General features: G+C 39.6%; 1 protein-coding gene across 3 annotated transcripts in view; it reads left to right on the top strand.

The window, feature by feature from the left end:
* The window catches only part of RERE (arginine-glutamic acid dipeptide repeats), a 254,855-nt gene that overhangs the window by 29,209 nt on the left and 198,660 nt on the right, over positions 1-26,986 (top strand). Inside the window, exon 1 of one of the 3 annotated variants that reach the window (XM_074848544.1) lies at positions 21,194-21,350. The exons of the other annotated variants lie outside the window; for them this stretch is intronic. The gene's annotated coding sequence lies outside the window, so the exon portion shown is untranslated. Of the gene's footprint in view, positions 1-21,193; positions 21,351-26,986 lie in introns of those variants that run through there. 3 annotated transcript variants of the gene reach the window in all.

Here is a 26,986-nt window from a genome sequence, read left to right as displayed (position 1 = left end):
AGCACATAGAGCTGAAATACAGTAAAAGTAGTTCTTAACACAGGATTACTTTTTCCTCAGCTACAATTACTGCTTGCTCATCACTTAAAGCAGAATTTTTGTGGATGAAGTGTTGTCCAGAGTCATTTACTATCTCAACAGAAAACTTGATTGTTTTGGGGAAGGAAGTTTGTATGAATATCCCTGTATAACTTTGTTCTCTGTTAATGTTAAGGCTCTCTGTTTAGGGAATCCCTTCTAAAGCATTCAGTAGGAGTTCAGGAGACTATACAGGACACCAAGGCTACAATGGCTGAGAAGTACCTGCTCTTGAAACAGCTACTACTGCTGGCTTAAAATAAAATCCTTTTGGCATACATCAAACCAACTTGCACCTGTAGTGGAATCTGGATGAGTAATGCATCTCTAAGAATGACAGTGACTCAGGGAAAGGTCAGGGATTTCTGGTTGTGTTTGTGCCAGGCTTGTAACTCAGTAGAATTTTTTTTTTTTTAACTTAACTGTGATAATGCTAATGTGGTTTATGGGTTTGTAGTCCTGCAATACCAGTGTGTTTTGATGACTCTTCTGGGGAAATATCAGATAACTCATAGTGGGATATTCTGCATCTTTTAGTTTTAGAAGCAAAACACTTCCCAGAGGAACAAACCCTCTGGTTTAGTTGTTATTGTGGGGAGGTCTGGCAAAATTTTACGTTCCTTGTTTCATGGACTCGTCTCTGTCCCGATACTGAAAATAAAAGTTGTCTGTTTAATTACATACTACAGAGAGGAAGTTTTATGATGGGTGCCTGGCTGGCTGTTTGCTTTTGGGTTCCAGTTCTGTGACAACAAAAAAATGCTTCCTGCTTAGCTCATATTTTATGAGTTTGTTTTTATAACTGTTCATGTGTCTTGAATCTTTAGGCAAAATCCTGAAGCAAGATACACTTCATTGTGTGATTTTTCTATTGGTGTTTGGAAGGAAAAGGTACTGAAATGTCATTCTTCCCACTAGATGAGCACAAAGTGCAAATAAAACTTCAAAAATGGAATTTCCTTTTTTTTATTTTTGGTAGATTATCTCCCCTGGAAATTACAGTAATCATTTGGGAAGAAACCTTTGAGGCAGAAAGAACAGTTTAAGGAGCTCATTTCTGCATTCAGAAGAAGTAGTTTTAAACTAGAGTAGTGTAGTGTAATATTTTTGTCCGTTTACTCTTTCAAGTTGTTCACACTGTGAGCAGTCATACACAGATCCTGTCCTGTTATGACTGACAGAACATTGTGCACTGAAGGTCATGTTCTGTTTTCCAGGTAAACCTTAATTTGAAAACATAATGATATTTAAAACTATTCAGCCTCTTTTGTAGTTGTGGTATTGACATCCCCCCCCACCCCCAACCAAAACCAGGGAATATCAGTTTTTCAGATACAACAGGCAAAGTCTTGGGAATCAAAAATAGCAAAATGCAATTACAGGCTAATTGATTAATGTAATTACATGTATATTTGACTAAAAGTGGGTTCTGCAACATTAGCAATTTAATTACAAAATGCATTATGATTGTAAACCTAGCAAAAAAATATTTTGCTGATAGATGTAGCTGCTATTTCACATCCTGTTTTCTACATAAACTAGTTTTAGTAGCTAGTGTATGAACAAGTGAAATATTCTAATTTGCATCAGAATAAAGATTGCTCTAGAAACTTAAGCACATTGCAAAATTGCTTGCAAAACTTAAAAGTAACTTTAATTCTTACGGCTTTAGACTCTTGCATGCAAATTAGATTTTAAAAATCTTGTCATGTGCCAGCTAGTGAGTTTTCTTTCTTGGATGTCATTTGAGAATGTTGAATGTATTTAGGAGGAAGCATTTTTGCCTAGTATGTGTCTTCTCGCTCTTCCTCCTTCCACTTCTGGTTTAAGTCTCTTTATTTACCAGTGTAGTGGTATGAGTTTCAGTGCGTGTAAGTTCAGCAGCTGACCCTGCCTAGGTAGTTTTTTTCGAAGCTATTTCTAAGCTTATCTTTATTGGCTCAGCTAAAACTTGGCTTGGAACTTGAATTTCAAGAAGAGTGGCAACTGCATATTGGCACTGGCTGAAGACCTTTGTATGTAAGAGGGCTGCGTGCAGTGGGTATAGAAGAATAGTTACTAGGCTAAACTAATTCTGGCTTGTGGTGTTTTGTTTATTTTATTTGGGGAGTGGGTAGTGGACTTCAAAAGTGCAAATATTTTGGATCACAACAGTCGCCTAAAGATCTTTATTGAGAGAGGGGTGGGTTGGTTTGGCTGTTCGATTTTGGGAAGAGGCTCGGGTGCAGTTGGAATCGCTGTTCCACGGACAAAAGCTGGCAGTGGTCAAGGCGTGCTGCTTCCGTCCTTTGGTCTGCTGAGTGATCAGACTCTCTGTAAAGTTATTGAAGGTAATGGCTTGTCTCCTGTGTCTTTTATATCTGAAGGCTGACAAGACCAAGCTGTGTTTCATAAGGCCTAAATTCTTTCAAATTTTTATGTCCAGTTCACTCTGCAGTCTGTAGGTACAGTTTTTTTTATTCCTGTTTTATTCCTGCATGTGTATGTTTTGGGGTTTTTTAGCTTTGAGTTGAAGGAAGGTGATGAATTCCTTCTAATGCTGGGACTCGACGCTCAGTGTTGAATTGTTTTCACTAGAGGGAGTTTCCTGCACTGTTTATGTGTATTTGAATAGAAGTGATATAATCAGAAATGGTTGTGCTAAGAATGGCAGAAGTCCTTATCAATAATTTGAAAAGGCAGTAGTGAAGATCCAGTTTGCTCTATCTTCTAAATGAGGTATGGCACAATAAAGACTGCAAAAGTAAGGGTTTTTTTTTTCTGGTGAAGCCTGCTTTTTGTGTAGTTTGCTGCAGTTGCACAGCCAATATTTATAATTGCTGGGCCTGATCCATGTACTTTTTGATGCAAGCAGGAAACAAGTGGTGACAGTAGAAGCTAATCCATGTGGTATCTGTACGGGGGAGCATAAATGTGGAAGATTGTTGCACTGGCCATCTCTCTAGCATTAATATTAGAATAACTGTCAGTAAAGGTCACAGTCTTGCTGATCCAATGTGAAAGCTACACAATCTTGTTAGCAGATACTGTACCACGCAAAAGAGGATTACGTAGCAATAATAGTTCAGAGTGCATCTTTTTATTGCTCTCCCAAGGAGATGGATTTATTTCAGGTGTGTGAATAACAAAGTACAAAACTTGAGTTAACTTATTTTCTTAATAAAATGTACACTTCATGTAATACTTCAAATGTCCTCTTCTAAATAACCTCGTAATGATCTACAAGCTTGCCCTGACTTAAGAAGATTAAGGAATTAATGTCAAATTACAGACATAACTGCAAATAGTATTTACTGCGTTCAACATGCAAGAGAGGTAGACAGTTGACAAACATTAAATGTATTTTTAACATTCTTTTTTCTTAAAGGAAGAATCACAACTGTTAAAATAACTTGTTAGTATGTCATGAGAGTGCATGAGGAAAAGATGACATTGGCCAGTGATGCTGTCGTTCTGTTTTGTGAGAGTTTGGCTATGGATACAGTCAGGTCTGCTCAGCAGTTGAAGGTGGCAGTTCAGTTCTACATCAGTTCCTTCTATGTCAGCAAAGTCTAGAAAGGTAACAGTTTTACAGTGGAAGTGTACGTGTGCAGTGGGTTGGTTTTGGCGTGAGGTAATGATAAAATGCCTAAGAAGATTGTCTTTGTTACATAATACTAATGGAATTATGGTTGGATAAACACATTAATATAAGGGAGGGAGAAAATGCACAGACTTTAGCTGTGGGAGGCATAAATATTGCTGCTGAAAGCCATTGGCATAATTTGTGAATACGTTTTTAAATTCAGTGTAGCTAGTTAAAAATAACATGTAATAAGTGTTAGTTTTCCTGGCTGTAAATGGCTTACCTTAATCTTTCTATTTTGGTCACGTGAGAGGGAGATGAGGTGTGAGGAAATGCTCTTTAGCAAAAGACAGGAAAGCTACCAAGATTACTTATCTGTCAGTTGAATTGCAGGTAGTATTTTTTTTATGTGCACAGCAGTTTGCTCATTTTCAGAATCAGAGCAGTAGTGGTTCTGCAGAAAGAAGGGGTTGTGCTAAAACAGTGGCCAGGCTATTGATCCTTTTTGAGAAAAGGAATCTGTATTGAGGTATGTAGTAAAGGTTTGTAGCTGTGAAAGACTCTAGATTTGTCTTTCAATAGATGCTATTTTTAGCTGCTGTTCTCAATTATTTGTTGATTTTGATGTTCAAAGGTAAATAAACAAGTACAAAGGCACGACCTTAAAACTCACAATTGCTTCTTGCACTGACAACTGTTATAAAACTGCAAACTTCGTATGTGTAAAAGTATAGAGCTGTGAACGGGCAAGTGTAGTAACTGTTAGCTGTATATGGCATTTAATTTAGATGTGATTTTACAGCTTTTGTGGATCAAAACCCAGTATCTTGCAAATGGTATTCTTAATCCAGCAATGTTTTACGTAGTTTGGCTGTTATTTCCATCAGGATGTTGCTAAAGATGACATTCAGAATGACTGTATTTTAGGTGTGGGAACCTAATGTTAACCAGTGTACAGAAACTGCTTTTATTGTGTTATCAGTCACCCACACAGATCTATGTTTCTGTTTGTAAAAAAGGCATATAGGTAGTTGCTATTTGACAGTTAGATCAAAACCAAGAAAAAAAAAAAATCACGTGTAGAGTTTTCAAGGAAGACACAGCTTAATCTTTATATTACACTAAACGTGCTAGGATTTCTGAGTGATGTTTTTTGCAGCCCAAGTGGCCTAGCCTGGTTTTGTTTAGCTATGAAATAGCTGTTGTGCCTCTGAAGTTGAGTTTTTGACTTGTATTTGTTAGGCAATTGCAAGAGCAGCTGTTATTTTGAACAGTTTTCTCGCAACAAATATCTCTATGGAAGATAATTTGTGGTGGAAGCTTATTATATCCTTTCTGTAGGCTAGTGTTTCTGCCTGTTCGTATCACAAAAAAACTTTTCTGACTTTTTTTTTCCAAATCTATTTTCCTGGCAATGACTTAGTGTGTTGGAGAGACAAGCGATTTTCTTCTGCCTCTTTGGCCTTATGTAGAGCTTGTTTAAAAGTAAAAAGCACTTTTGTTTTAAGTCCTCATTTTTCCTATGATTTACTTTAAAGGAAATGGTTATTTGAAGATAGCCCTGAATTCCTACAGCCCTTAGAGTTCTTACAGTTACTGCCTGTATCCAAAAGCAGGGTCCTCAAGAGATCTTTTTGAATCTCCTTAGATGAAGGATGAATATCCTCTTCAAGAAAGATTAGAAGGATAATCATAGATTTTCTGAAATAGAAGATACATCTCCAGTATGAGATGTGAGTAAAACTCAAGAGCATGACCTTGTATGTTTACGTGCTTTTCTGCACCAGAAAATGTCGTCCCAGACTGGAGAATGAAGATGGGGGACTGGTGGGGGTGAAGGAAACACCTTCCTTCTTGGTTAGGAACTCCGATTGCCTTCACAGCTCACTAGAAATTGCTTCCATTGTGTAACCTGTTCACCGTTCTCAGTCATCGGTTGAGTCTGCTTAATTTGGAGGATTAAAAAAAAAGGACATCATTAAATTCTGCAGTCTGTTTTCTCTTTTTTTTCTTCCCAAGGGCTCAGATTTGGATTAATTGAATTGATTAGTAGTTATTAGATGGTCTCTGCATAGCTTCTTTCTTGTGTCAGTGTTACCTTTTGCATGTACCTGCTTTAAGGAAAAAGTTCATAATCAACGAGTGAGAATTTTATGATACATTTCCACATGGCAGTAACTTACCCTCATTTAAGGTTAAAATACGTCTTTTAATAGTAGATTGGTAACTAAGTGGATTTTTAATTAACTGAAATACTATGCCTTAAAATCTTTAATTTACAAATAATAATTAAAAACTCCAGTTCTTATGACTGTGAGGTAATCTTACAGATGTGATCGATGTTAAAACAGATCAAGAACAGCTCCTGTGATCCATACTCAGCCTGACAATAAAAACCCTGAGAGCAGCTTCCTTATTCCCTTCAGTAGAAAGCTGCACATGAAATAATTGAAAAGGAAACTTTGCTTTTATTCGACATGAGCTAGTTAACTCTCCTTCTGAGTGACAGAGAAGTAGCAATTTTTTTAATAGCTTTGTACTGTAATCAGAGGTGTCTTATTTTGCTGGGTTTTTTTTCTGACTTTTCCTACCCATGAAAATTTAATGGACAGGACAGATTTGATAGGACACATCTCAGGGAGATTATTTTTTTTTTTCTACCAACATTTTAATGTTTGCCTGAATACTTGCATAGTTTCATCCATGTCATGATGAGGGAGGCAGCTAGTGGCCAACAGCATGGGGCTGGTAAAGAGAGGATCTATTTCTTGCTATTAATATGTCCTGTCAGGAATGGTAGCATACCTATTCAACTTCTGTGTCTGAAGAAAGAACCATTTTGTCATGGGCACATGCATTACTTGATCGAATCAAAGGATTTAATGCTGCTTAGGTCTTCTAAGAGTACGCAGGAGTCACCTGATATCCAGAGGAAAAAGCACGTGGGAGTTTATGCAGAGACTGTTCATGCTTACTGTCTTTCAAAAGGGTTCATACATAGGGAAAAAGAGATCAAGATGCTCATGTCCTTGAGGTTTCAGATAAGAAACTCATCTCATGTTAGATGGTGTAGTCTTCTATGTATTCTTTAGTGCTTTTGGATATGAAAATGAGTAGCTTATGACACCCTTAAAGGCTGATAAGGATGGAAGGACCAGCATCCTTAAGTGGTGAAATGGAAGTCCTGAAATGAGTTGCATTGTCTAGGATTGGCTTATACTTAATGTAATTCCAAGAGTTAAACCACTTCAAATTGCTAACTTACCAAGAAGCACAGCCTAACACACGCCACTTTCTGTACAAACTTCAGTAAAACACTGATTATTTTTTTTAAATGTTGTGCTTGTCAGTAGAAAAGATAATGGGAGTCTCTGCCCAACATGAACAATTTTCTTTAAGATAAGCTATAGAAATGCAGATAATTAACAGGCATATGACATAAAAAGCTCAAGATGTTTTTAGCGAACAAGTTTGTATTTTTATTAGCTCACTGCATAACTTATTCTGTGCTGTGGATATAGGAGACAATCCTGTTGTGAAAAACTTCAGTGTTCCCGCAAAACTGGGACAGGAAATAACAAGGAGAGGTACTAGCTCCAACATAAGAGAAATTAAGTTTTTCCTGCTCAGTAACTGGTTCTTAATGACATAATGGGCTTGGTGACTACCATGCAGTTCTATTCCTAGCTTTGCCATTATTTCCCACCCTCCATTAAATTTTTCATGAGTAGGAAGAGTCGGAAAAAAACACTTGCAAGTCTCCTGGTCTATGAAGGAAAGTATCTTCAGGAGATAAACTGGGAAGAACGTTGCAACATCATGATCTCGCTTAAGCCAAGTAGTTGAGAGTGGAAGTTTGTGAGAGCAATTTGAAAATGAGACTTTTCAGCCTGGATGATTTTGAATTTTGGTTACTACTAAAATGCTTTATTACACTGTTCTGTTTTGTGGTGGTGGGTTTTTATTTATGCAGCCTAATGGAATAACTGCCCCTGGGCATTGGTATTTCAGAGAGAAAAAAAAAAACCCACCTTTTTTTTTCATTTTTTCCCAGGGAGGCGGAGGGGGAGGCGTACCCAAACACTGGTAGTGGGTGGAAGAACGGGTACGATTGCACATGCATTCTGAATAAGATGCTTTGCTGCATGGTCTGTTGTTTAACAATACTTAAGACAAGCAACTTTTTTAAACACTCGTTATAGGAATACTTGTTATAGAAGCATGTAAAAATTTACAGGTGTAAAATTCTACATTGTTCTTGTGGACGCTGTACTCCTAGAGAAGCTGCACTGTGTGTGATAAAAGCAACACCCTTTCATAAATCAAACTCGGAGAAAGCTGGGTTGTGTACTACCACACAATTATCAACAACCTGCTTAAATATGTTGTTCAAAACTGGAAAAATTGCTTCGTGCCGTGAGACACGGCTCCCCCTGTGCTGTTTCGCTGGCCCCTCTTCCCCCTGGGACTGTGGTGGGTGTGTAACTGAGAGATAATATGTGTGTGTGTACACATGTATATATGTTTATACATATGTATACACACGTATATATGTGTAACATATATACACCTATGTGTGTATATACATATATACATACACACACTGTATGTAAATTTAGACAAGACTACATTTATCCCCTGATGTCTGAAAAAGGCTGTTGTGTTTACTGATATATAATGTGGGAGAAAGCAGAATTGTGTGCTACCATACAATTATCAACAACCTGCTTAAATATGCTGATAGTTGTTCAAAACTGGAAAAATTGCTTCATGCCGTGAGCCGTGGCTCCCCCTGTGCTGTTTTGCTGGTCCCTCTTCCCCCTGGGACTGTGGTGGGTGTGTAACTGAGAGATAATATGTGTGTGTATACACATGTATATATGTTTATACATATGTATACGCATGTATGTATGTGTAACATACACATATATGTATGTGTGTGTATATATGTGTACATATATACACATACACACGCTGTATGTAAATTTAGAAGAGACTACATTTATCCCCCGATGTCTGAAAAAGGCTGTTGTGTTTACCGATATGGAATGGGTCTGTTGCCAGCTTTTGTGTGAAATACCACCGTTTTAGAGGGCGCGGGGGGGCGCGGTCACTGCCGGGAGCTGGCTCCAGAGGGCGCGCTGAATCCAGGGAGCGGGCTCCTTCCCCTCTTTAACGTGCCAAGAGGAGGTTTCGCTGGAGAAAAGCAATCAAAGTCGCTATGCATTCCTTCTGTCCTTCCCACCAACCATACGGCCTCTCAGTATATTGGAAACGTGGATATTGGCTTGGCCTGGAGAGTTACTCTGGAAGATGAGTCTTAATTATTTAGCTCGGGGGGGGGGCATTCCTTCACAAGGCTTCTAAAACACTGAGCTCTAACACCCTCCCTACTGTCTTCGTGCTGAGTTAAATAATTTGGATGTTTGAAGTATCTTTTCAGGCCTATATAGAGCATAAATAAAAAGATGAATGGTTCAAACCTGATGGCATTTTCTTCCTTTCTTGGACAAGAGGTTAAAACGCTGCATTTTTGCCTCAATATATTCAAAGAGAAAGAAGCAGTGTCTTGACCTGCTGTGATTTTTGTTATTTTTTAATATTCCTTTCTAGCAGCTAGTAGTAATTGGTAGTAAAGCATGTAATAATGTACAAATTCCACACGGAATTTCACATAGGCATTTTTTTCTGTTGTTTATAACTGTCCTTGTAACACTTCCTTCTTTTTCTTACCTTTACATACAGTCTTGCAATCCTTTCCCAAAAAACTAAGTGATGGTCCTTGGGAGGGCATTTCTTTGTTAGGGATTGTAAAGCCTCAAAGAGTTAATGCTTCTTAGTTGCTTAGTGTTGGACTGCAGCATGGGGCAGCAGATTCCATACCAAATTCCGTTCAGTTTTAGCAGTTGTGGTAGGATGTATATCCATGGATGAGCTGTATGTGACCAAGACAGAGTATAAGAAGTGCTGGTAGCAATTTAGGGAGAGTCTAGCTATTGCTATTCTCAGTCATGGCCCTTGCTGTTAGAATAACTTCCTAAATTTAAAGTTGTACTCCTTTTAACAAGTATTTTAAAACCTGAAAACGCAGCATTGGCAGTAATGGCACAGATATAGGACAGACTTCCGTATCACTTAAGTCAGGTAACTTTTCAATATATTTTTCTCTGAGCATGAGAACTGTTTCCCTAATGACTAAAAAAAGTCCCCCAGTTATCTAAAGCTGCAGTTCAAGTTCTTGGTTGGAGAATATTTAACTCTGCAAATGTAGTATTTGTTCTCTTCTCTTTGTTGCTCTGTGACAAGAATGATGGATTTCTTTTACAGCTTAAAAGAAAGTCTTGTCTTGACTGCTTGGAGTGCGTGGTCACCCTGGTACATGCAAAATTAGGGAGTATGATTGTTCAGGCTCCCCTCTTTTGTTGTACTAATATTCTTTGCCTTTTTCCTCTGGAAAAGTATAACTGTTTCCCCCTGAATATGCAATCAGGTAATACAAAACTCGTAATTTTTACCTTTGACTTGAGTGGTTATGAGGATAGTAATTGTTTCAGCCTGATGGAGATTAAAACTTGTCTCCCATGTCAGTTATTAAATGTGGGAATAGCTGCAGGCTGTGGAATAAAACATTTGATTTACAGTGCAACTCTGTGAAAGGCTATAATGCAAGAACTGTATAGATTTGTTTGGTATAAAAGCTTCATTTAAGAGGAGAAGCAGCAGCAGCCTACTCGACCATTTCTGGTTGTGATTTCTATTTTAGTAGGCTGAAGCCCAATGTGGTGATTTGTGTGGTATAATGATGGTAATTCAGAGCTGGAAGATGAGTTGTCTGTAATTTTGAGCCTTTCTCAGTGTTACAGCTTCTTATCAGCAGAGTTAACAGGAGCTGAACTGTCTGTAATACATGGAGTTTTCCTCCTTTCTCAAGTTAAAGGTTAAAGTTATTACAAGCATGTCTGTTAGCTTTTGTTATCACTGAAGAGTGCTTTGGACACTTGCACATTATTGCTGTGGACATATTTTTCTACTTAACGTTGTGAGCAGCTGTTTAATTGGAAAAGCTGTTACTTCTCTTGATCCTGACTAGAGTAAAAATCAATGTCTTCTCTGCAGTCTGAACTAATAGGAATCAAACTCATTGAAGGATGAAAATGGTTTAATCAAGAGAGCCATCTTAAAGGTTATTTAAAAAAACCCAAACGCACAAACAAACCGAATACCCCCACCCAGGCTTTGAAACTAATGAGCAAAACATGGTGCTTCCTACCGTAAATTGGACTAATGGAGGGAAGGTAGTGGAAGTTTTAATCTCAAGTGAATATAGTGGTATTCTTGGGAACTATTTGATTTCGAAGTTTCTCCTTTTAAACACCACCTCCTGTATATGAATGAACTGACAAAAATGAGATACAGTGATGGGCTTCTTCACAGTGGAAGCCATGAAAGGCACTCTGCCTATTCATTCCAAGAGCTGAATCAAGCAAGATTGTCAGGCTTGTTCTTGACCTCCTTTGTCCAGTAAGGTCCAGTTATTTAAAATATATCCTGTTATTGTATCCCAAAGTGTAGATTTCATTGAGAAAATACTATCAAGGGAAATGACAACAACATACTTTGTTGCCCGTTCCTTTGGAAAAATGTAGATGATGTTGGGTTGGAATTGATGTCTTGTAACGCTGTAAATTGAGTAATGGACTAAGCAATCATTGCTTACATGCCTGTAAAGGGAGGATATGCAGTATACTTCATGTTGCTTTCTTGAAATTGCATTCACTGTTAATATTTAACCACCGTTAACAACCGTGCTTTACAAATCAACCTGAAAATACAGGCTTTGATTCTAGTTAGTTAGCTGTCCAGTTCCTGCTCTTCTCTAAATGTTATTTAGTGGGTTTTTTTCCTGTTAGTTTACTCCTGACAATTCCCTGCTTAATATATTTTAGAGCCATTACTTGTGCTACACACTGACATCCTCGTGGAAGTTAGATGTGTGCAGTGTGACCTTTTGGCCTGATGTTTAGGGGGAAGGGCACTATTTCTTTTTGCTGTCTGTGTATGGTTACATAAACCTGAAGTTACATGTGCAGGTGCTGTTGTAGACATGTGACTTGAAAATTTCATTCTGAAACTTGATGACTGGAGGTTGTAAATGGGAAGGAAATGGATAACCTGGCGTGTGTTCTGTGACTGTTTAATGATGACTATGTTAGGAAAATTGAAACAAAATGTAGCCTTCACATTATGTTTTTCACCTCTTGATATGCCACCCTTGGCATGTTCAGATTCTAAAAAGCAAAGAAGCAGCTTTTATTTCATGAGGAAGTTGCTTGCCAAGCTTTCATACAAGTCTTATTAATGGATTATTAATGAACTCATGAGGTGTATGTGAATACTTGTTACTGATAAAACACTAGCATGAAAAATCAGCAGTTCCTGTCAGTCACCTCGTCAAAGCCTAGTCACTGTGTTCAGAAGAGAGTGAGATAATAGCTCATAGACCAAGCAAAGTCACCTTCGATGTATCACAAGACCTGCCTGGGTGCCTCTCGATTTTTGTGCACTTTGTGTGCTGTTTTTGTTGTTCTTTAGTTCATGTCTTGATTAATGAATCGAATTGTTAACTGGAGTGTGAACCAGACGTATTAAAGATCTTCCTGTGATGTTGCTTAACTTTGTGCTTTGTTTTCTTTCTTAATGCTTTCAGCTGGGCTGTTGTCAGCACTTAAGGGGAAAACAGAAGACTTAAAATTTGCAATTGCAAAGTCAAGTCTCTACATGGTCTTTTTGGCTTACTTGAATTTGCGGTGTTTACTGGGTTTAATAACATATCTTTTAGGAGTCTGACACTAGATGGCATACTGCAGCTTGACCATGTCACCTGATTAGGAAATGGTCACTGATTACTCTTGAGCCCTTTTTGTTGACGAGGTTTCTGTGCAGTGGCTTTAAAGCTTTTTGTTTATTTTTTTACATTGGAAACTTGCCTCACATAGTCTGAAGCTCCTGCATTCCTTCTGTCCAGGAATGTTTGCTTTTCACGTAAAATTTAATGTAGAACATGTAAATATTTCCTTACATGAATGTTTGTTTTAAGCAATTGTCCCTTTGTGTGTGTTTTTCAGTTAAGTCTTGATTTGCAATCTGGATGCAGTTGATTTCCTCAGATGTAATGTCTGGAACACAATTTAAAATGGGAGGGAGTGCTACCCTGATATTTTATAGTTTTCTGCAAGTACTTTCAAGAAATTGTGTAGATAGCTCTCACATACCCTTATTATTATCTTGCCTTACTTGGTTGCCCTGTTTTGATGGGGATTATGTATTTTAAGTTTTTCTGTCTTAGTTTGTTTGGATTGCTGTGTGTTTTTCTCCATATCACAAGAAGAGACAACTAAATAGAAAACCTGGGATGCCTTTTACATTAAATTCTCTTTCTGATAGGTCATTGAAGGAACAGTGTCAGGGGAAAACTGGCACGTTGCCGGTATAGCCTTCCCAAAAATTCTGAGGTAATTTGTGTGTTTCTGAAGTAGCTGCATTACATATGAAACCAAGGTGAGCATAGTTGAGACCGGTGTGGTTTTTAATTGAGAATTTTGAAGGAAGTTCAGTCAGAATATAGTCATGTGAATAGAATTTTTCAGCCCTTAGTGTGATTTTATGTTATTTTATGTTAAATGCTGATAGGAAGATGTACATTGTTTAGACAAGTAGCACAGAACTGATTTATGTTAAAATATACAGCAGGATCCATTTTTTTTTTTGAGAGTGATAAGCTGGTATAAACCATGCTTAACTATTGCCACCTCTTCATCTACAGTGTGAGAAATATTGTGAAACGAATTTTGAAATGCCTTTTTGAGTGTTAATTGGTTGATAGTGGCTATCAGATATCTGCTGCTTCCTTTTAGTTCGCTTAAAGCTTCTGCGTAGGTAGGTGGCTGAAGACTGCTGTGTGAAATATGTTCCTAATCAGTAAATCCCTATCTGTTTGAAAAACAAACAAAAAAATAAGTTGAGTCCAGCAAACTCTTTAAGGAAGGTCATGTGCACTCTAGGCAGTAGAGTTTTGAATGTATCCCTTTATCAGGTCTTCCAAAGTGTACAGAGACCTTTTTCAGAAGGATAAAAGGGCTGCTTTAAGTGTAGTAGGCTGTAGCATGGCCGAGGCAGATACGTGCTGAACACTTGGTTGCAATTCTTAACCTGGTCTATTTTTTTTTTTAAAGGCTCTTAAGAAATGGGTGCATGTGGGAAAGTATTGATTTTTGACATAAACCACTATTTCTTCCTGTGAGATGGAAGCTGTCTTGTTTGTTTACTCTTATGAATTTGTGGAGGGAAAAGAAGAATAATAAACTAAGAACCTTCAGATTATTGCATGGTTTGGGGGATTCTGGAGGGGTGTGGTAGAGCAATGCCTGAATTGGTTTCCTACACTAGGTATCTTCTCCCATAGTTTTGGGAAATCAAGAGTTTCTTCGCCATGTAACTGAACTGGAGTCATGTGGTTTTAGACTGTTAACCTTTTTTCAAGATTATAGTAGAAACTTCCTGTTTTTAGAGCTTATCTCCCCGTCTGGAGAGAAAGATTACTGTAGGTATGGTCACATCCTGTGGTTATTGTCACTTAAAAAAAAAAAGTCTATTGAATTTTCTGAAGCCTTTGAATGTGAAAGTGATTACTGCACTAAAAAACTGTGAGCTGTAGTCACATTTCCTATCTCCACTGTGATTTCAATAAAAAGCCGTAAATCCATTGCACATTTTACATATCTGTTAGTTCAATTTCTGCTATACTTGGTGTGTTGACAAAACCTCTTGGTAAAGAATCTACCTTACTCTGGAAGGAAGATTGTAAAGGAAGCATTTGGCAGTCATTTCCTTTAGCTTGTGAGTATGAGTATGCTTTATATTATAATAGTTTAAACATACCACAGGCTGTTGATAGAGGTATCATGTTTTCCATTCTCACCATTACTTTGAGTTGAAACTGGAGGGAAGAACAGGCAAACTTCCATTGTTTTACAATTGCTTTGATAGAGTTAAAAAAGATGCATTTGCTTACTTTTCTTCCTTTTGTTTAGCTTTACCCCTCCCATCCTCCACCCCCCCTCCACCCCCCAACTGTTGAGAGTTTTATTTTGTTTGCTTTTTTATATACAGCTGAGAACAAATGGTCTCTTGGGTTTTTTTTAAATTCATTTATTATGTTTTCAAGTATGTAAATTTTTCCTTTTAAATATGACTTTTTCTTGACAAATAATTTGGGTTTTTTTCTTGTTTAAGATAATACCTTCTAAAATAAATTGTGTGTCACTTTGTCGTTAAGTTCAAGAAGCTGCTGAACAGGTTGATGTCTTGCTGTAAGTACCACAAAATCTGGCAGACACAACTGGATTTTATTTTAATATTCTTGGCTTACAATGTACCACTCTGTAATTTGGAGTTTCCCAGGGCAGAGATTTTCTACAAAAACACTTTTGAATTTAAGTATTGGTCCCTACAGAGAAGTGGAAACAAACCAGAGAAGAAATGATGAAAAAAGCGATTTCTGTGATAAGCTAAAAAGTTCATGTCTGCTAAAATTTGTCTTCCCTGGTTTGTTTTCATTTCTGGATATGAAAGCTGTAGTTGGGTGTCAAGTTACTTGTCTCGCTACTTGTTCCCTAGTAGCTTGGTCACAATATCCCAACTGAGTTTATTACACTTTGTACTTAGATACTTACCTATGCACATCAAAGCATTTATTTCCAAACCTTGCTAAGTTGCTGCATTCCTCAGCTTTTCAGCTTTTTAATCTTTTTCTCTTTTTTGTGTCGTGTCCCGTCCCCCCCCCAAGAAAGCATACTGCCTTTCTGGTTCAATTTTGTCCTGTTTCGCCCTTGAATTAAGTTTGAACTGTAAATAGAAAATGCTGTCTCCTCTGCCTTGTGTTTGTTTTTTCTTGGGTTTTTTGTTAGGCACACTGAAGTGTGGTTTCAAGGGTTTATATAGCTGGCAGAACCGAGTCTTCAGCGTTTGGAGCGGGGAGAATAGGGAGAAGGGTATAGGCTGAGACTACTGTGAATGTTGACTTAATTGTGTGGGGATTTGAGATTGAACTCCCAGTGGGCTGGGCCATAGCTGTTTCATGGTTTTTTGTTGGTGGTTGGTTGGTTTTTTTTTTTGGGGTTTCCCCCACACACTTTCTAAGCTAGGCCTTCCTGTAAAATCCTGAGGTTTCACATGTTAGCATGTGAATTGCCTTAGTTTTCACAGCTCCCTGGGGGAGCAACTTTTGTTTTTTCTTCCTTACTGTGACAGAAATGCTGCGTGCATCCAAGATGCTGTATAAAAATAACCTACCAGATTTCTTCAAAGACATGTAGAATGGAGTTATGCAGGACTTTATGTCCTTGAAGTCACTATCCCCATTCTTCAGCTGGTCATTGACTGTACCAACAGTAATTTTTCGGCTGTCACAGGTTCTGGATAGGCTGAGAAGGAATCTGAGGCACCTTGTGTTTTTATCTAATGACAAGCAGTCATATTAACAAGCATTAAGTACCACCAGTGCACTGGTCTTGGTGTTTCTTTTTTTTTTTTTTAGGATTTTTGTTTGAGCTTGTGCCTCTCCTGTCAGGTGGAGTTTGGTCCAAAGGTGTTATCTTACAGGGGTGGCAAAGGAGTAGGTGGTGACATTGGTGGCAGTTACAGCAAGGGCGGTGCCTGGCATTCTTGGGCCTGAGTGGTTAAAATAAAGTTGAAGTTCCTCAGACTTTTCTGTGTTTACCAGGGTCCTCCTTTCCCAGAGTATTAATGTGGTGTCAGATTTTAGTAGTGACCTGTAAGGACTGGAGGTCTTCTGGAATATAAACCTCAACACCACATAAGTACAGAAAAGAAGTCACAGTTCTTGAACTATAAAGTGCATGGTAGCGTTAGTAATTCGGTTTAGCAGGTTCTAGGTTAGATGCTGTGTACCTAGAGGCTTGGTAAAAAAAAAACAAACCACCTCTCACCCCAAACAAAAACAACCAACCAAAACCAGAAAAATCCCACCAAAACCAACACAACAAAATCCAACCTAACAAAAAAAGCCAAACCTCTGACAGTTTGTTGTCTTTAAAGGTTATGGGTTCCGTTTGGGGATTTGAGAGAGGCAAGGAAATGGTTGATCGAAATTTCAGCAGTTCTATACCAGATTAAAATAACGCTTTGTGCTGATTTTTAAGAACTGCTGTATATGTAAACGTGATGGAGCGGAAGTGGACAAGACTCTGTGTTTAACTGTGTGCAGAGTTTACAGTCTCCTTAGGTAGACTTGGATTACAGAATGAAATGGCCTTTTGATTATGTCGAAGCAATAATAACATTGCACTGAATTTCCTCCTGGAGATTATGTTTTAGTAGTGTGGAAAAGTACCCTCGTATAATTGTGGAGCAGGCTGTGGCTGAATTAGTGTCGTGGCAAGAAGCTGCTTAAAACTCAATACTTGTTTGCTGTGGGTATTCACATGTGCTCACAGATCTACAAGCATAGACAAGACTTTCCTGCTTCAAGCAGGTTTGAAGAAATTTGTATGTAGACAGTAACAACTGTCTTGTCAAGAGCTAAGTATAATTTATTTTCATCTGTGTTTATACTCATAAAACAATGCATTATTTTCTGAGGAAGAAAACATCACTTCTAACCTGACCAGAGGTTTGTGTTGAGAATAGGTAGAGCCTAGACGCTTTGATGTTGAGCTGAAAACAAATGGGTAACAAATATTCAGTGTTCCTGTTCTGAGCAGTGAAGAGGTGACCTTTCGTGCTAGTAGCTCAGCCTACGTTTCCTCTCCTCTGCTGAGGAATCCTTCGGTTGACCGTTGGCCTCAGGAATTCTCTAGCTAATTTTCATTTTAAACTGCTTCTACTTCAGGCTTTTTGTTTTACTGAAGGTATCACTGTTGTTTTGGCTGGGAATATATGCACGGACAGTGAAAGGGAAACTTTTGATGAGGACTGGAATTAAGTGACACACAAGAAAAACAGTGCTGTGACAATAATATTAAGCCATTAGCTTGTTATCCCTGAACCTACTCCCTTCCTCTTCCCCTCTACCCAATGCCAAATCCAAAGGCAGAGCTTCTGAAGACAGTGTTAAGTCCCATTTAAAAATAGGTTCAGCTTAGTGGGGGTTTAACGTGTTGCACTTGTTGCTTGCCTAAGCTGGGAAGTAGTGTTATATTAGCTTTTAGAAAACACTTGTCATGTTCACATCTCCATGTGTTCTTAAAAGTATGTTTAAGGCTTCTTTTTGTACATTTTGTGCTAGCCAGACAGTGTACTTGAACCTACTCTTAAAAAAAGTTACCTGGATGAGTTAACTGTATGACTCGTGAGCCCCTTTTTAAGCATTTGTGGGACGTTGTTGTCTTGGATGTCTCTTAAAAAAAAGTTAATTTAGCCATTTAATCTGTATAATCTCATTAAATCTGTTTACAGTTAGTTTGTGTTTGAGGTATATATGTATCTGGTAGGCCTGAAATTGCTCCTTTGGAGCAGCTTTTCTAGTGGGTGAAATGTTTATGCGTACTTGATGGCTAATTCTGTCAGAAGAAGTGGAGAATGCTGTTGATGGATAGACCTTGGGGCTTGCAGGGAGTATATCTGTATTTAATATTCTTCAAATTTGTATGTCTGTGTTTAATATTCTTCAAATATGGTAGGATTCTTGTGCGAAGTTATGAATTATTCCTGTTTGTTATGAGTAGTATGTCTAGAAAGCAGCACACTTTACAGCTCTTTGAAGATACACTGTCTGTCACTTCTCAGTGCTCAATCTTTCATAAGCTGAAGTGCGTAGGTACAGTATACAAAGTGTTACAGTATTCACTGAAAGCGCTGAAAACCAAAAGCTGCAAGTTAACGGGTGCTTTCCAGTTCTTAGCTGTAGGGAGAGAAAGTGTACCTGGGTGTACCTGTACATGCCTTTAAGCAATGTCAGGAATTACTCAGCAAGTCAAAACCTTATTTTTTTCAGGTTTCCATCTTCTGTTGTTTATTGTCATGACCTTAATGTTTCTTCAACTAGGTGTTCTATTTAATTATGATGTTTATTATAAAGTCAGGTATCAGCTCCCTTGGCTGCCTGCTTAGGCCTGTAGCATGCGGAGTGCTTTGCTTGTAACTGCATCCCTTGTCTCAGTTCATTATCTGTTAATGGTACTCAACATGACAGGGTTGTTTTGATAAATGGAGGCTGCCAGGAAAGCTGGGCTGGATTTTGCATGCGGTGGAATTGAGCTTGATTTCATTGTGTAACACCAGATAACTGATGCACACTGGACCAAACACAACATACTGTGCGAGGTCTGTTAGCAATCATTCAGTGAATCTCCGCTCCAGCCCGCTGTAGGTCTCATTCTCTACGATATATTTGCTGAAGCCTTGTGGAGGTAGTTTTTGCTTGAGTAGTCTTGGTAGGTTTCGTGTATGTATAACTCGTGCTTCCCCCCCACCTTTTTCAGACATGCATGTTTTCATTGTTGGTATTAAAAGAAATGCTGTTGTAAGTTTATAAAGCTGTGACTAGCAAAGGTGTATTTCACGACCAAGAGAAGCTTTTCATCTTTTATAATCCATTTCCAAAAGACAAGATAAAAAGCCCCTATTGCAAAATGGAGCTTGAGGCTGTACGCTGTGTATGTTGTGGTGGTTTTTTTATTTTAGTCTATGAAATGGGGGCAGATCTCCATATCTCATAGGAAAGCCAATTAGTGAAAGTTCAGTTGTTTCTGATGTCAGTGATTGAATGCTGTAGCTGTTCTGTTCATTCAAGAATCTCCAATATGCTGTATAAAAACAGATGGGACTTCAGACGATTTCACTGCCGTCTACCACACTGCCGAGTTCTGAAGTTGGTTTGCCTTGGACTTGCAAGACAGTGTCTGAGATTCAAGAATACTCTCCGGTTCTGTTGCTGTGTTCAAACTGCTGGATGCTCTGCTCTGTACTGTTTGAACAACTTTCATCCTAATGGGATACAAAAAAAAATCTACAGATATTATTTTCAAATCGGAGTGCATTTTTCCTGACTTTAAGGATTTATGATCCAAGCTGGCTGGGTCATCTGTCCTAAAGGGATAAGGTGTTTTTGAGCAAATACCATCAAACAGGGTATTTTGCAAATAAATGGAACTTGGCCTGAATTAACTTACTGCTGGAAAGCTCTTTTGGAAGTCATTAGAAGTAAACACTGATTTAAATACACACTGGAGCACTAAGTTCCTTTCTATGATTTGCGAGGTGTCAGGCCACATTTGATTAGAAAATTGAAGTGAGGATAAATGCAGTGTGGTTTCTTTGTACTGACTTGAGGATTGAATTTCAGCTCTGGCAGGTTTGGAGCTATCACACGGATACTTGGTTACAAAGCTTATTTTGAACCAGTTCTCTCAAAGATAGGCTCCAGTGTTGTACAATGAATATTGCGGGAGCGAAGCTTGTGCTGCACACCATCTTCAATTTGTATTGATCATAGCTGTCTTGCAATGTGGCAAGGGCATTAAAATTAATCAGCTACTTCAGCTGCGTTAGTGGTTTTAGGTAGCTATTTCTAGAGAGTACAGAATAAATTTTGAAGTCGGGTCTTTGTCTCCTGAAGGACTCCTGTGCTTTAGTACAAAACATGGTAGAAATATCTACAGAGGGAAAATGTACAGCTACAAACAATTAACAGCATCTGGAAAGAGTAAGTTGGCAGACAGTACTTGAGGGTGTTGCTCTAATTGACTGGGTCTGTGAACCTTGATTTTTTTTTTTTTTTTTTTTTTTATTTTTTAACTTGGCTTTGTAACACCAGCTCTGAGGAGGTGTACTCATTTATTTTACAGGTAAAATACTACTGCATGGCTAGGAAATGGATTTGCTTGGCAGGGAAAAATTGCCCATTGCCCTCGGGTAATGGATTACATAGACGACTTGTTTTCATGTTATTCTGCAAGGGAAATAGCAAAGCTTTGCTCTAAAATTAAGTCGGTCCTAGCAGCTTGAAAGGTCATGGTTGTGGTGTTTAAGAACAGTGCAAGACATTGTGAGATTTGGAAAAGTTACAGGTTGGCATGAAGACACTTAGTAAGAGGTAAATATTAATAATTTTAGAAATTGCCAATTAAATACAATTAAAAAGAACATGTTTTGCCGAGCAGATGAATTTCTGTTTCTAAAGGGGGGAGGGAAGACGTCGTGGAAAGGATTTTAAACAAAATGGCTTACTAATTGAATACACCGCAACAAAATCCTAGTGTAGAAGTGTCTTTTTATGTGACACTGGACAGGCATCTTCCCTATCCATCTCCGGAACGAATGCCGGCTGTGAATGTGTTCCCTCCACCCCTCGGTTTTATCTGCATTTTCCCCACCCCCTGTGTGTTTTGATCAGCGTTCGTGGAGGCGAGGCGGGCTGGTTGCATTAATATTCCTGGCTGCAGCTCGGGGCTGTGAGCGGCTGATCACTCCCGGGGATGCTTTGCCTCCTTAATATCTTGCTTGCAGATGCATTTTCTAGCTGACCACGCTATTAAAGAGCCGCCATCAATCACGGGGCTCCCGGTTCCGGCTCGGCTGAGCGGGGAGGAGGCAGAGGCGGGCCGCCGCCGGGGGAAGGAGCGGGGGTCTCCGTGTGCGTGCCCGCGCCCCGCCGCCTGCACCGGGGAAGCGGCGCCGGGCCGGGCCGGTGCGTGAGAGCCGGGCGGGGCGCGGGGGGGAGCGGGGAGGCGGAGGGGGGGGGGGGGGACACGACACCGACAACGACGGGGGGGGGTGGGCCGGGCGGGCTCCGCGCCGGGTTTTCCCCCGCGCCGCCCCCCACCCCCCGCAACCGGGGCCGCGCCCGCCTCCTCCCCGGTGCCGGGCGGGGGCTGCGCTGGGGAGGCGGGGGTGTGTGTGTGTGTGTGTGTGTGTAGGGGGGCGGCGGGCCCGGGCGCCGCCGCTCGCTTGCTCCGCACCCCGGCCCAGCTGCGTGGCGGCGAGGCGGAGGGGCCTCCTTTTGTTCACCAACTGCGCCTTCTCGCCGCCCCTGGCCCCCGGTTCCTCCCCTGCGCCGCCCTTCTCCTCCTCCTCTTCTTCCTCGAGGGGTCCCGCCGCTGGGCACCGCGCCCCCCCCCCCCTTCCCCCCCCCCCCCTCCACTCGGGGGCTTGCTGGGGTCAGGCTGCACAGCCGCTGGGATTGCAGCCGAGCTGGGCTTGCCCGGCCCCGCCGGGAGCTGCAGAGCCTAAGCCCGAGGCTGGCGGTGAGTGCCCCCCTGGTCACCGAGTGCGGCCGGACCTTGGCCTTGGAGCTGGTGGTGAAGCCCCGGAGCGGCAGGGTCTGGGATCTGCTTTTAAACTGACGGGTGAGGGTCAGGAGAGTGGGTCCCCAACCCAGGTGGATTGGGTAACTTTAGTGCTTTAGGCATACAAGTTGTATTTCCGAGAGGAAGATTAAGGCTGCTCTTCAAGTTGCCTAATTGTTACTTAGCCAATGGTAACACAGAAAACACCTGGATGGGGGTAAAGCTCGAGTCGATTCTCTTTTCCCCTTTGGGTTACTCCAGTTTTTTCAGAAAAAGTTGGATCGACTTGGTAGGTGAGGCGATAGTTTTTCTTGGCCTAGGAAGTTCAGAATGCTTTAAGACCGCAGGGTTTTCTTTCCATAACAGATGCTTTACCTCTGTGTGCTAAATATAAACAGTGAAGCTAAACGGAGTGCTCTGTTTAATTCTGGGGTTTTTTTTAAGCAAAGGAGATAAGGATTGCATTTTCCTTATCCTCAAAGAAAGTACTTTTTCACTGCACTTGATAAAATGGAATGCCTTTGAAGTACTAATTGCTACGGTGTGTGGTGTAACTTTTTTTTTAGCGATGTTTAATCGTGTTTTCAGATAGTGACAGGAGACCTGCTTGGCCACTTTGTTTCCTGAGGAAGAAACCAGCTCTGCTTTGTTTTGCAATTGGTTTTAAGCTCCTCTTGAGTCCATGTGGCTTCGCACTGCGTGGGGCATTGTGTGACTGGATGGCCTCCTTACAGCCATATGCGGCTTCTTTAACTGTATGTGAATGAAAATGGCAGTTGACAAGGCCACTTAATGTGGGTTTTTTTGTTTTGTGTTTTTTTTTTAAACTTAATGTTAGGCATGAAGTAGAGGAAAGTGGAGAATAGAAATCTAGTGAAGTGTAGTTTCAGATTCTCCACCAGTATGTTTCTTCTGGGAACTCAGTTTGAAGTAAACTGGGTTTAAAACCCTGCAGACGAACACTATTCCGATGTAAAGCCGTTAATCTGCAGGCAATTAGTTCCAGACGTGCAACCAACTCTGCATTTTTGTCAGTTTTTGCTCTTACAGGCAATCGCAGTTTTGAATACTTATGCCTAGTGGATATCACAAGACAGACGTTTTAGATGCTTAACAGCAAGTTGAGAATTGTGTAGGAGCAGCATTTAAAAGCTTTTATTTGTTTTTCCAACCCTGTAATTTCGTAGTGTTTAAACTATTTTATAAAGATCCCTGGGACCACTGAAAGGTGGTTTTGAGTCCAGAGCACTTGAGTGCTTATTGTACTCTGGCAGGCTGGGTGCTTGGCAGGCAGTTCTTGAAATGTTATTTGATCTGGCTGCACGATAGAATTGACTAGGATTACACAATTCCCCCCCCCGTGGCTGTTTGAAAGTGATGCATCAGCGAGTGTTGTTCAATAGCGTATTTTAAGACATAAACTGCATGTATTCACTTTAAACATGTTTCCAGAGAAAGGCAGTTAAGAATTTGTCTTGTTTTGCGGTTAGGATTTATGAATTGAGGCAAGGGCTGACGTAATCTATCCTACCACTTCCTTTGTGTGTGTTTTATAGTTGATAGTGCTTTGTTTTACTTAAAATAGCCAGGACTGTTTCTTAAATACTTTTCTATCTCCTCTATGCTGTGGCCCTCAGTATAAGCAGACAACTCGTTAAAGTTGTATGTGACTATGCCCCTTTGAGGAAATGGTTCCTTCCTTTTGTCACTGAGGTTCAGTGAATTACTTGTATGCTAAGTAGATGAGACTTTAATTTTAATTAACATAATGATGTATACAGCTGTTCTGTCAGAATGCATCGACTGTCTTTACAATTTTACTACAGGTTGTAGAGAATCTCTTGGTGTGTCTCTCAACCCCTCTTTTGCTGACTTTTATTTATGTAAAGGTGACAAGATGGGGCTTTGTTTCCTGATGTGAGTGGTTAATAGCTCATCTGAGAGAGAGCTTTGTTTTGGTTTTTGTATGTGGGAAAGAAGCTATTTATTAGTAAACTAATCCTAAACCTCCTTGTTTTTTCGGTTGAGGGGGGTTATGCTACCTATTGTTTTGCCTAAAATTAGCCAGAAGGAATCCCTAACTTCCTAATTTTACAGGGTGAGTGATGTTTTTGTTTCCCTTTTTTTCTTCTTTTTCTGGTGTACTGTGAATGAGTTCCTGCTATAGTGATTGACCTACGCGTAGGTAAAGCAGTTAAAGGGTGATGGTACTCTCTATCTGGAAAGAAAAAAACCAAACCGCTTTTAAATTGTAGAAACAGTGCCATTTTGGCACCTGAGATAATCCTCATACTGCTGAACTTTTGATTTAATGGTCCACATTTCAGCAGGTGAAAAATACTCAGATCTCCACAAACTCAGCGGAGTTACTTCAGCATCAACTGCAAGTACAGCTTGATACCCATCCAGCTCATTGTCCAAAAATCCCATACTGAGGACCTAAATGAATTACTTGGTAGCATTTTATATGGTTGAGATTTATAGGCAGAAAAACCCCATCCTTCCAGTGATTTTCTGCTTCATCTTGGTACTGGAGTGCTGCAGATTTTTAGGAAGATTCTCTTGCAGAGATGTGTTGTATTCTGTAATGAATGTGCAGCTTTATAGAGCTGGCTCTGAATGTTAGGTCAATGTGCATCTGTTAATCTTTCCTTGTTCTGGGACTTTTTTGAGTGATATAGAGAGATTGTGCTGATACTGTGTGTGACTTAGGAGTAAATCAGTTTATAAACCACTGTAAATCATTATTTCTGTAATTTGTTGATATATGCAGACAACATGATATTTCACCTGAGATCCAGTTACTGGTAAAAAAAACAATTACAAAGGCAGAGTATAGAAATAGATATCCTGTGTGGAGATTATCATGAAATGCTGTTTTGGCCAAGTGATTTTCAAAGTAAGGATATTTCTTTGCAGCATTAGCCTAGGCTCTGACAGGTGAATGGAGTAAAAGGTGTTGACTGGAGCAGTTACAGTCCCCAGCTGTTGGCCTGATGTCTCTGGTGGTTGTTGTCACCCTAGTTCCCAAAGCAGGGCTGTCTAAATCATGAGGGAAACTTGGGTTTGAACTGCCACTGTTCTCAGCCAGCCATGTTTAGACAAATTCTAATTCTACATTAGCTGAATGCACCTGGCAGAAAAGAAGAGCAATTGAGGAGCTAAATTGCAAGTGCACCTGAGAGTTCTTTTTTAGGGGTGTGATAGTTGTTGGGGGCTTGACTGACTTGACCCCATAACTAGGAAGTTCAGAAAATTGCATAGAACTAGCAGCGTTTTCTAGGTGTTAGGAAGCAAAGATTCCATATAGCCTGTGGTGTTTGATGCAAATGCTCAGCCCTTTCATCTCTGTAAAGGCTACAGAGTAGCTCTGAGCGCTTTACCATGGTTTACAGATGTGATTGGGTCAGTCAGCAAGCCTGCGTATTAGTTTTACTGATTTTTGGTGAGCTTTAGTGGTGTAGTGGTATGGCCAAGATGTCTACTTACTGCTTTAAAATACTTTTTTTTCTTTTGAACCATGGGTATTTCAGGTATCAGACTCGAATTAGTGAATGACTTAAAGAACACTGAGTAACTCTATTTTGCATTTTAAGGTTAAATAAGAGAAATGATCTCTTCATCACTGTAGTCTTAGAAAAGGAAGCTATGTTGTATTCTGATGTGAATCCCTAATATTGATAGTCAATTGTATGAATATTTAACCATAGTTTTTCACCTTGGCATGCAGGACACTGAATGTTGCTTCAGAAATAAGTCTGTCCAAGGGGCAGCAAAAGTGCCTTTGGTGTGTGAGGGGAGGTTCTTCCAGTTTTCTGATCTTAATATATCACTGAGCTGGGTGTAGTGTGGATATAAGCATTCAATGTAGTGAAGATTCCCAAACTAACATGGGCAGACCTTTTCCTGGAGTAATTTACTAGCCAATAACACGTGGATTAATGTGCAAATATGTTCTAATATGTATAAAGATGATTTTGGAAGGGGCATTTTAGGGAAGAAGGGCTGTGTCAGGGAAACTGGAATCATAGTTGGCATAGTTCAAACTGTCACCTCAGCTGGACCTTGCTTAGCGTTGCTCTGTGTTTTACTGTTCTCGTGTTGGTTGGAACAAAGCAAAAGCCTGTAATGGTGTAACACTCAAGTGATAAAGGATAGGACCCATGATAAGCTAGCCTTCTGTTTATGAAAAATACCATGAAGCATCTTTAAACGGATCGGAGGGAAATCTGTTTTTTATAGTTCAACTTTCTTAACAGAAGTGAAATTCTTTCCAGAAGAGTGGACAAAAATAATATTTGTTCCAAGGTTTGCCTGGGTAGTGGTTTGAGTTCTGACCTTTGGATACAAAGTGAGAACAAATAGTGTTGAAAAATGTAAATGATTAAAACAAGCTGGCCGCCTTTAGGAAACTCTTTTGTCAAGTTTTGCCAAGAAAAGGTCTTGGTGATTGGATAAACGTTTTACTACTGGAATAAATAGTATTTGATTGTGATGCCTAGATATTTCTTATAACCACATGGTTTTTTATATAGTGGTGGGTTTGGAATTCGGGCTTTTTCTGATGCTGGCAAAAGCACAGAAATGGTGGCTGTAAATTTGGCATTAGTAACATATCTGTTAGCTTCTCTTGGGAAGTAATGGCAAATTTTGAAAGCCAACTTGGTTTGATTAGGCTTCTCTGAAAATGGGTATCATTTTCATACAAGATGACGATACAGCGTGAAATAAATCTGTAATTCATGAGTATCGGTTCCTAGAAGTTAGATAGTTGTGGACTTTTCAGTCTTTTTTTTTAAGTGAACTGATTGTAAAAAGTTGTATGATAAGTAAACCTCTTACTAAACCCAACCAAGCTTGGTATATACATTGCTGCTTCTGTAACACCAATTTTGTACATGTAATAAATTGTCTTAAGTGCTGATTTGAATTTTCTTGAAACTAGAGAGAAGAAATGATTTGGTTTTGGCAGTGTTTTCTTTGTCAACTTGCTTATTTGTAGAGATCAAAATTACTTGTTTTTGGAATAAAGCTGAGT

The sequence above is a fragment of the Strix aluco genome, chromosome 22 (assembly GCF_031877795.1).
Source record: "Strix aluco isolate bStrAlu1 chromosome 22, bStrAlu1.hap1, whole genome shotgun sequence".
NCBI lineage: Eukaryota > Metazoa > Chordata > Aves > Strigiformes > Strigidae > Strix > Strix aluco.
This window is presented reverse-complemented; position numbering and strand designations above follow the sequence as displayed.